Consider the following 10,888-nt stretch of genomic DNA (forward strand, 5'->3'; position numbering starts at 1 on the left):
CGTGTAGCAGGCAGTCCATAGGCATATTATAGGTGTCCCGAATTCCTCAGTATATCTATTTAAGGGAACCAAGTACCTAGAACAGAACTTTTATAGCTATCTTTTATAATTTTAATTACTTTCTCTTTTATTTTACTATTATTATATTTACGCGTAGGCGATCTTATAGTAAACAGGGATATTATATTTATTAAATATTTTTAAATAATCTCTCTTTTACCTCAGAAAAAGTAATTTAACCCTTTATATTAAATAATAATTTTCCTCTTATTTAAACATTTAAAAACTATTATTCTGAATAATCCTCTAGCTATCAGAAGACTAGTAATCAGCCTACGGTCTTTTTACTAGTACAAATAACCCCTAATATACTGGTAATATTAATAAAGATCTTAGAAAAAAGTAAGAAGAGGGAAGATTTTAAACTTAAAAAACCAGAGGTTTTTAAGGGTAAAAACCTATATTAATATATAATTTTTATCTAAAACTTAGAATACTACTTTAAGAGTAAACCTCGCTCTTTCTCTGAGAAAAAAATAAAAGTTTTATATACAGAGATACATCTATTAGAACCTCTTAAAAACTTATAATATTTAATATACCCTAGGGATCTTTAGGGAATAATATTTAAAGATTTTAAGACCTTCTTAATAAAATAAATAAAAGAAAAAGGAAACTAGGGACAAACCTATATTTATAATTTTGCTTAACTAAAGTAGGGCCCTAACTAACCTGTCTAAGCTATATTAAATAGATATATCTTTCTTACAGAGCTTATATAAAAAGATATTAACTAGTTTTTTATTAATTATTTCTTTGAAATATTACAGCCAGACCTACAGAAAAATATTAAGCAGGCCCCTGAATTATTAACTAACAAAAAACTAAAAAATCTTATTAAAGCAGGTGCCCTAGCAGAATAATATAAATAATTAATAAAATAGGATAAAAAATTTTATTAAATATCACAGTTATATAGTAGATTATTTTTTAGGGGTAGATATTCCTTTTAAGAGGAAAACTTTTTTTAGGAAAAAAACCCCTTCTAAGATAATTTTCTTATTTCGCGAAATAGCTTCTCTAATTCTTGGGGTGGCAGTATATTATACATAAAATATAAGTATTCTAAAAAAAGAGGCAACTATTTTAAGTAGTAGGCCTTTAAAGATAAAAAAAAGTACTTAAGTAAAAATAAATATTATTTTATTTATAAGAAAAAAAAATATTATTCCTGAAATTACTATCTCTAAAAAAATAAAAAATTATTTATAAATATAATCTCTAGTGGAGCAGGACCCTTAATAATAAAAAAAAACAGTTTTTTTTCCTAGTAAAAAGGCGCGCCTCTAATCTTTAATATAATTAAACCTGATATTTTATTATAATTCCCTTCTTTCCGCGCGGATGTTTAACTGCGTATAAAAGAAAAATAAGCTACCGCAAATATATTATTAGATATAAGGGCAGATAATAATTTTATATTATATTACTGGCTAAAGGGGCAAGGCTTTTAATTTAATATTAATTAAATATTAGCCCCTGTCCGCTTTATCAGAAATCAGATAATATCTTAATACAGAATATTACAGAAAAATATAAAGATCTTTAATTTAGATAATAATATATACAGCTATATTATGTGATTTTATATTATTAATATAATAAATTATAATATAATACTCGGCAGGAGCTAGATAGGTCCTATAGATTTTAATTTTAATATTATTATAAGAATCTGGTAGTACCGCAGTAGATCACCTGCGGTTAGCTTAGTATCCTACCACTAATTTAAATAATACTACTGTACTGGAGAATTAGGAATATTATTTAAGATAGTTATATTAGACTAGGAAACTCCTAGTCTTCCTAAATAATATATTTAGTTTAAAAAAGTATTTTCTGAGCAAGAGGCAGTATTTATATTAACAGGATTAATAGAATATATTATCTTTTTAAAGCCTAATACAAAACCTCTATATAAATCTTTATATAATATATCCTATACTAAGTTAAAGGCGCTATAAGACTATCTAAATAAAATAATTAAAAAAGAATAGATTTAGTCCTCTAGTAAATCTATTACAGCCCCTATCTTCTATATTAAGAAATCTAATAATAGCCTGTAATTATATATAGACTACCAGAGGTTAAATAAGATTATAATTAAAAATTATTATCCGCTCCTGCGGATTAATAAGATTATAAATTAGTTAAAAAATACCAAGGTTTTCACAAAGCTAGACCTGCGTGATTATTAAATATATATTTGCTGAAAAAATAAATAGAAAACAGTTTTTTAAATTTATTATAAATAATATAAATATATAATAATACTATTCGGACTATGCAATACTCCCTCTATATTTTAGGCCTATATAAATAAGGTACTGCGAGGGATCTTTAATAATTATTATATTATTTATTTTAATAATATTCTTATTTTTTTAAAAACAAAGAAAAAACATGTCCAGTATATTAGTAAGATACTAGAATATCTAGAACACTATAATCTTTTCGTGAAAATATTAAAATACGTGTTCTATATAAAAAAAGTCTATTTTTTAGGCTTTATTATTAGCTAAAAAGGGATTCAGTTAGACCTTTTTTAATTAGATATAATTATATAGTGGCCAGAGCTATAATTAATTTATAATATTTAAATATTCCTAGGATTTACTAGATTCTTTAGAAGATTTATTTATTAATATATAATAATTACTGCTCTTTTTACCAACTTACTGAAAAAATTAAAAATAGGGGAATAGTTCTAGATAATATTTAAAAGATATATTATTTTTAAAAAATTAAAAGAGGTATTCACAAAACTGCTAGTGCTAGAATATTTTGATCTTAAATAATAATATTTTATAATTATAGATGTTTCGGGCTATACAGTAACTAATATCCTCTTATAATCTATAAATAAACTATAAGGATCCCGCAGGCAAGAAGCCTAAAAACTAATTACTTTTTATTTAAGGAACCTTAAAAACACTAAATAATAATAGAAGATATATAACCAAAAATTATTAATAATTATTAAATATTTTAAAATATAGCAGCACTATCTCGCAGGCGGACTGTAAATAATTTATATATAGATTAATCACGCAAATCTTAGGTATTTTTTTATAATAAAAACTTTAAATATAAAATAAGCCTGATAGGCTGAGCTACTCGCGGCTTATAACTTTATAATTAAGTATAAGCCTGGTTATAAAAACCCCATAAATATACTGTTAAGATACTGGGATTACCGGCTGAGTACTAAGAAAAAACAGAATATTAAAATATTATTAATATTTTAGAAAAAGCTATAGCTAAAGAATCCCTAAAGATTATTTTTATAAAATAAGATAGATCCTGAGGAATTATCTTAAAAAATAAAAAAAAATCCGGAACTTTTATCTCTAAAAAATAATATTAAGATTAAAATTAATAATATTTATACTCTAGATTATATTATACCGCGCGGAAGCTAAATTAATATCTAAATTAGTTTATAAAAAAATTAGACCAGTAAGTAAATAAATAATAATTATCTGTAAAAATACTAACTTAATATATAAATAGATTCACGGGTAGATCACACCAGTAAATAGACAGGAAGTAATAGTATCTTGCAGATAAGCTTAATTAGTGCACAGGATAATTATAAAAAAATTAAATATAGACTTAGTACCGGAGGCCTTAAGATTTTAATATAGCAAGCACAGTTTAAGGATATTTTTATATACTATATAACTAATCTATAATATTTATCTAGTTAAATTATTTCTCCGGAAGCTTAAAGCTTTAATAAAAAGGGCCTTATACAGTATAAAAGCACCTTATATATACCTCCAGATACTACGCTGCAGCAAAAGTTATTATATATTTATTATAATAATCCTTTCGCAGGATATTTCGGATAAAATAAAATACTAGATTTTATTTATTAGTATTTCTGGTAAGATCCTATATTAAAAGATATAATAGATTATATTACCAGCTATACTATTTATTAGTATAATAAGGCCCTATATTATTATAAGTATAAGTAGTTAAATCCCCTACCGGTCCCAGAAGAACTGTAGTAATCAGTAATATTTAATTTTATTATAGACTTACTACTGGCGGATTATAAAAGTTCTATCTATAATATAATCCTAGTCCTAATAAATAGGTTTATTAAAACAGCGTGATATATCCTGGTACAAAATACTATTAATACTAAATAGTTAACTAACATCTTTATAAAAAAAATTATTTATAAATATAGAGCACCAAAAAAATTAATTAGTAATAAAAGATTACTATTTATAAGCAGATACTAGAATAAATTCTGTTAGATTCTCTAAGTTAAATATTAAATAAGTATAGTATTCTATCCCTAGACTAATAGTCAAACGGAATAACAAAATTAAATTATAAAAATATATTTATATTATTATATAAACTTCCAGTAAGATAACTGGGCAGATTAGCTGCTATTTACAGAGTTTACTTATAATAATTTAACCTATGCCTTCCTAGATATGTTCCTGAATCAGATACTAATAGGCTATACCCCTATAGTATCCTAATTATCTGACTATAAGGCAGAGATATAGCGCGAATTAATTAAGCAGTAGTAGGAATATGTGGATAGTCTTAGAAAAAAAACTAAAAGAATATCTTTAGCAGGTAATTAAAATATAGAAAAAATATTATAATTATTACCACAAACCAGTAATATTCCAGATTAATAATAAGGTCCTATTTAGTAAAAAAAACTTATTAATATAGAAACTATCTAAAAAGTTAGATAGTAAATATATCAGACTATTTAAAATTATAAAACCTATTAGAAAACAAGCTTATTAATTATACCTGCCTAGACTATAAAAACAGGTCTATCTAATCTTTTATATTTCTCTTTTAAAACTATAGACCTAGTAGACCGGTAATAGAATACCTGCGGTCTAAGAATCTATTAAGGTTAATAGCTAAAATAAATAGAAGATAAAAAAGATTATTATATATTAAAATTAATAAAAAAAAACTTAATATCTTATTAAATAGTCTGGGTTCTCTGACTATAAAAATATATAAGAATTTATAAATAACCTAATAAATATCTCAGAGGCCCTAGATATATATAAGAATTTAGGACTTTATTATTTTTTTTTAAAAATAAAGATAATATTTTCTTTTATAGGGTTTTTTATTTCTCTGGTAAAAAATAAACCTCTAGCAGTCTGCCTGTGGGGTAGTAGTATATTTTTTTCTTTTTTATTTTATAGGATTAAAAATTTTAATAACATACTAGGGGCTATAAGTTAATAATAAGATATAAGAGGGAATAGTCTGAAGGCCTGTTTTTATTTAATATAAAGGAAAAGAACTTCTTATCTTTATTAGACTTTATCTAGTACTTTATTATCTTTAATTACAGGTATTATCTTTTCCTGCGCCAGATTAAAGTAAAACAGATCTAGTATCTCTTATTATAACTGTATAAAATAAAATATATTATAATTTAGAAATTAATATATCTGAAATATTTTATTTTTAATATTTTAGTAATAGTGCTTAAAAAACTTTATAATTATAATAAACTATTTATATATTTTTATTAAGCCTTTACTTCTGCGGGCAGTCTATATCTTGTTTATTTTTTCCTGTAAAAAAACAGGAATAGGCTTATAAGAATACTTCGCAGCTGTGTAGTACTTATATATCTTGGTAGTGCATAATTAAATATATATTATTTGCGGTTTTAACCCTAATACTTTTATATATTAAAAATACTAGACTAAAATAAATACAGCTTTAGGGGGCTCCGGGATAAAATAAAATAATAATATAAAATAGCCCTGACCTCTAAGGGAGACCAGGAAAAATTAAAAAAATAAATAATAACTAGTTTAGGGGGACTCCTTACCCAGGACCCTAATAATATCCTCTTAAATATCTTATATAGAGCTAAGAGTATTACTCTCTAATAATAAAAGAAATATATTAAAATACCTTAAATCTTTATTAAAAAAAATAACAAGATAACTATCCTCAGAAAAATAGGATAAAAATAATATAAAATTTAAAAGGAAAAGTTTTATACTTTCTAAGGCTTTTATACCTTAGTTATTTTTACTATAGTATAGATTTAAGGATATATAAGATCTACCTTTTTATTTAAATATCCCTTCCCCTACAGAATCAGGTATATTAATAAGAATTACAGCCTATAAAAAAATTAATATCTTATTTATTTTTTTATACAGGATAATAGTATACCGAAGCCAGTAACCCCTCAGGCTTAAAAAATAGTTTACTATCTAAAGATAGCTCCAGAGCACAGGCTAACAGGTCCTTATTAGTAATAAAGCCCTTAGTAACAGCCTAAACAGCAGCAGCCTTGGCAGTAGTAGTTTTGGCGGCGCGGCAGACGTCTCTGATGTGTTATAAAAGATCTTATATAAGTAAAGGATCTCCCTAACAGGGAGAAGAGTTATTTTATTAGCCTTAGTAGTATTTTTATGAGTTAGCCGCTCGGCAGTAGCGATTTTATTTTTTTTAAAAAAATAACAGCCGGCTGGCTTAATAATATTCTTTGGCTTTTTAAAGATCTATATATACTCGAAATTAGCCCTGTACTAGTCTAGCTTATATATTATAGGGCTTCTGCCAGGATTTTAAAAAAAAAGACTTATAAAAATAATAAAAAAACTTTTTCCTAAAAAAAAAATAAAATAAATATATTTTTATCCTGTTAGGGCTATAATAATATTAAATAATAAAAAAAATAAAAAAACTAGCTGAGAGACTAATTCTTATATAAATTAATATAAAATCTGTTACTAGGGCAGCATGGAACCTTATAGTTAATCTTTTTTTAATATAGGGAATAAACATGAGAATTCAAAAGAAAGAAAATTTAATTTTATTAAATCTATTTATATTATTTATATCTACAGGGGGGTGTTAGATAGCCTTAGGTATTTATAAAATATCTAATTATTTTAATTTCTATATAGCAAATCAACCCCCTATTAAATAATTAAAATTATAACAGCTATAAATAAGCTATAAAAATAATTTTAAGTATAAAATAATCTTTAGGATAAGATAAAGTAATTCCGCCTTATACAGGAATACTAAAACAGAAGCGCGAGATATTATACTAAGTATCTAAAAATAGCTGCTTTATTAAAAAAAATATATTTATTACTAGTACTTATCTTAGCGCGAAATATAGAATAACTAGACTGCCGGAGATTCACAGGGTTACTAAGGTATTTAGAAACTAATTCCCGCGAAACTCCTTATTAAAAGAGACCACCTACTTAATCCCTAAGAGATTAAATAATTAATTTTATTTATTATATACCCGTCTTTTAACTCCTTATATCTCTTAGCGCGTAGCAGGCAGTCCGCAGGTGTATCGCAGGCGTCCTAAACTCCTCGGTATATCCATCTAAGGGAACCAAGTGCCCGGAACAGAACCTTCGTGGCTGCCCCTTACAATTAGCTATTTTGCTAACAGGCCGCCTTAATTAGGTATAAGTAATAAAATTATAAAATTAAATATCTTAGTACCTTAAGGGTAAGGCAGCGTGAAAGTAATTAGCTAGAGATATTAAATATATAGTATATTCTGTTTAAAATATTATTACTAGGATTTAGGGGAACCCCGGCAAGAACACATTTTCATCATGTGTTCACTAGGCTATGACTAAGCACCCGTTCTGACTAAGCATCCTTGGGAGGGTCCCATATGGATCCTTACAGCAGTTAATAACCTATATTAATTTATTTTTTTATTAAGTTAATTTACCCACTTAATTTATTTAATTAAATTTTATTTATTTATTTAATTAATTTTACCTATCTTCATATATAATAAATAGTAGGACCTCTGGTCTATCTATTTCAGATCTAGGTAGTCCAGGTAAACTATTTACTTCATTTAACTAATTAATTTCCTTTATTCTATCTAGTCATTTGGAATTTCTATTCAACCCACGTGACCTACCTACCCCATCTGATAGTTATGAGCCCGGGTTAGCATTTCATCAGACAGAATCAATGCAGGTTATTGACTGCATATTTATAGACAATTGAATCAGGGCTAATTCAATCTGGCCCTAAGCAGACATTGCAAACATAAAATCATCAGATCCTTCTAGGCTTTCACCTGTGAGTCATATCATTAATCTAGGCCTTTAAAATCAACCTCATGGATTATTATTAGATTAATTTAAATAATTAAATAATCAAGATTTCATAATTAGAATAATTAGAATAATCAAGATTCAACACATAAATCATAATAAAATCATTTAAATAATATTAGAATGACCAGAGTAGCAATATTTACTGTCAGATGAAATGCTAACTCGGGCTCATAACTGTCAGATAGGGTAGGTAGGTCACGTGGGTTGAATAAAAATTCCAAATAACTAGATAGAATAAAGAAAATCAATTAGTTAGATAAAGTAAACAGTTCACCTAGACCACCTAGATCTGAAATAGATAGACCAGAGGTCTTACCATTTGCTATACATATAGATAGGTGAAATTAATTAAATAAATAAATGAAATTTAATGAAATAAATTAAATAGATAAATTAACTTAATAAAAAAAATGAATTAATATAGGTCATTAACTATATATTTATAAATAATTAAATCAGGACTAATTTAATCTGGCCCTAAGCAGATATTACAAATATAAAATTATCAGATTTTTTTAGGCCTTTATCTATAAATTATATTATTAATCTAGGCCTTTAAGATTAACCTTATAAATTATTATTAAATTAATTTAAATAATTAAATAATCAAGATTTTATAATTAAAATAATTAGAACAATCAAGATTCAATATATAAATTATAATAAAATTATTTAAATAATATCAGAATAACCAGGATAATAATATTTACTTTATAGCTTATAAAATAAATAGGCAAGATATTCTAGATCTTTTATATTAATTATCTAAATAAAGCCATTAACTATAATAGTTAAAATAAACTTTTAATTTCCTAAATAGGAAATTTATTAAATTATGTTTTTTAATTTCTATAAGATTCTAGTAACCGGTGATTTCCTAATTAAAAAAGTATACTAGTCTAAAATAGGAAACTTTTCAGAAATTTTTTTTTTATTTTCCACTTATATTAAGCTCAGTTTTACCTTACTTTTCCTATATAATTTGGTAGTGGAAGTAAGAGTTTAATAAAGTAAGAATAAAGCCGCAGTAAATTTCGGTTATAGGGCTAAATCAGGTGATTCTGATGAATCAGGTGATATTAGATAACCCTAATTAACATACCCCTTCAGTTTTAAATCAATAAAAGTATTAATTAAAACTGCAAATATTAAATAATCAATTATTTAATAAGATATTTAATATTAACCATATTTAGTTATTTAGTAAATTTTATATATTTTTATTTAATTAAGTGTTTAGTAAGGCCGTCTGCAATTATTTAATTAGTAGGGACCTATTTTAATTTAATAGATTTTTTTTTAATTTCTTGCCTAAGCCAGTAATTACTAATATCTATATATTTTAATTTAGTTTTATAAATTAAATTAGGCTTAATAAGTAGGTCAATTATTTAATAATTATTATAATAAATATATAGTTTTTTTTCAGAGTTAAACCCTATAACAGTAAATAAGTATTTCCACTATAGAAAATACTTACTAGCTGTAGTTAGGGCTAATAATTCTGCTTTAGTAATAAATAAGATAATTATTTTTTACTTTCTAGCTAACTAATTAATAGGTCTGCTAAATAAGTAATATATAAAGCTTTTAGATAACTTTCTTTATAATAAATTTATATAAGCTATATTACTAGCCATTTTAAAAATTAATAGTAATTTTAATTAATCTATTAAATTAAAACTATATTAAATTAAATTAAATCAGGTTCTATAAATAAATAAAATCAGGTGATTTACTATATTTATATAGTTTGAATAAGATTTAGCCATATATTCTGCAAGAATTTCATAATTTTTTACAATATCTAGCCTAGAAATAACTGCAGGGTATAGAACTGAGCCAATTTTCTTTTAATAATCTATATAATAAAACTTAGTAAGCAGTTGCCCTATAGATTTACTTAAATTACCAAATAGTAAGGGTATTTTAGGTAAATTCTGATTAGCTAATTTAAAGCAGTAAGCAACTTTTTTAATATAATCTGCTTAATTAAACTAAATTGTTTAATTGTACCGGTTTTAAATAACCTTTATATTTAGGAATTAGTGAATTTCACCTAAATCCTTTAAATCATATATCGAAAATAATTAATTTTTTAATTTATTGATTTTTAATTAATAATTTTAATTATATAATAAAATAATATTATCTACATAAATCATTAAAATTATATAATTATTTATAAATAGACAAGGATCTTCAGGCACTGATTTTAGGCCTAATTTTTGCAGAGTATTCCCTATTTTGTATTACTATAGTAATAGGGATTAGTGTAGTTTATATAAAGTTTGTTTTAGCTTAAAAATTTTATTTTATTAACTGAATCCAGGAGGCAGTAAAATATAAATTAATTTATCTAATTTACTATTTAGAAATATATTTACTATATCTTATTAGACTGTTTTAAGATCAAAAGCAGTAATTAGGGCTATAATAGTCCTAAATATTCGCGTGGCTAGGATAATTGCCCTAAAATCGAGATTATTAATTAGTTAAAGGTCTTTATAAACACATATTCTTGCTTTAAATTTTAATAATTAACCTTAATTAGTAAATTTGTATTTCTATACCTATTTTAATAGTAGGATCTTTTAAATTAAATTATCTGTTTTAAGAATAGCTTCCCAGGTGTTTATTTTAGTTAATTAATCATATTTAATTTTATATATATTTAGCTATTTATTATA

This window comes from Aspergillus steynii (genome assembly GCF_002849105.1).
Source record: "Aspergillus steynii IBT 23096 chromosome Unknown P170scaffold_7, whole genome shotgun sequence".
NCBI lineage: Eukaryota > Fungi > Ascomycota > Eurotiomycetes > Eurotiales > Aspergillaceae > Aspergillus > Aspergillus steynii.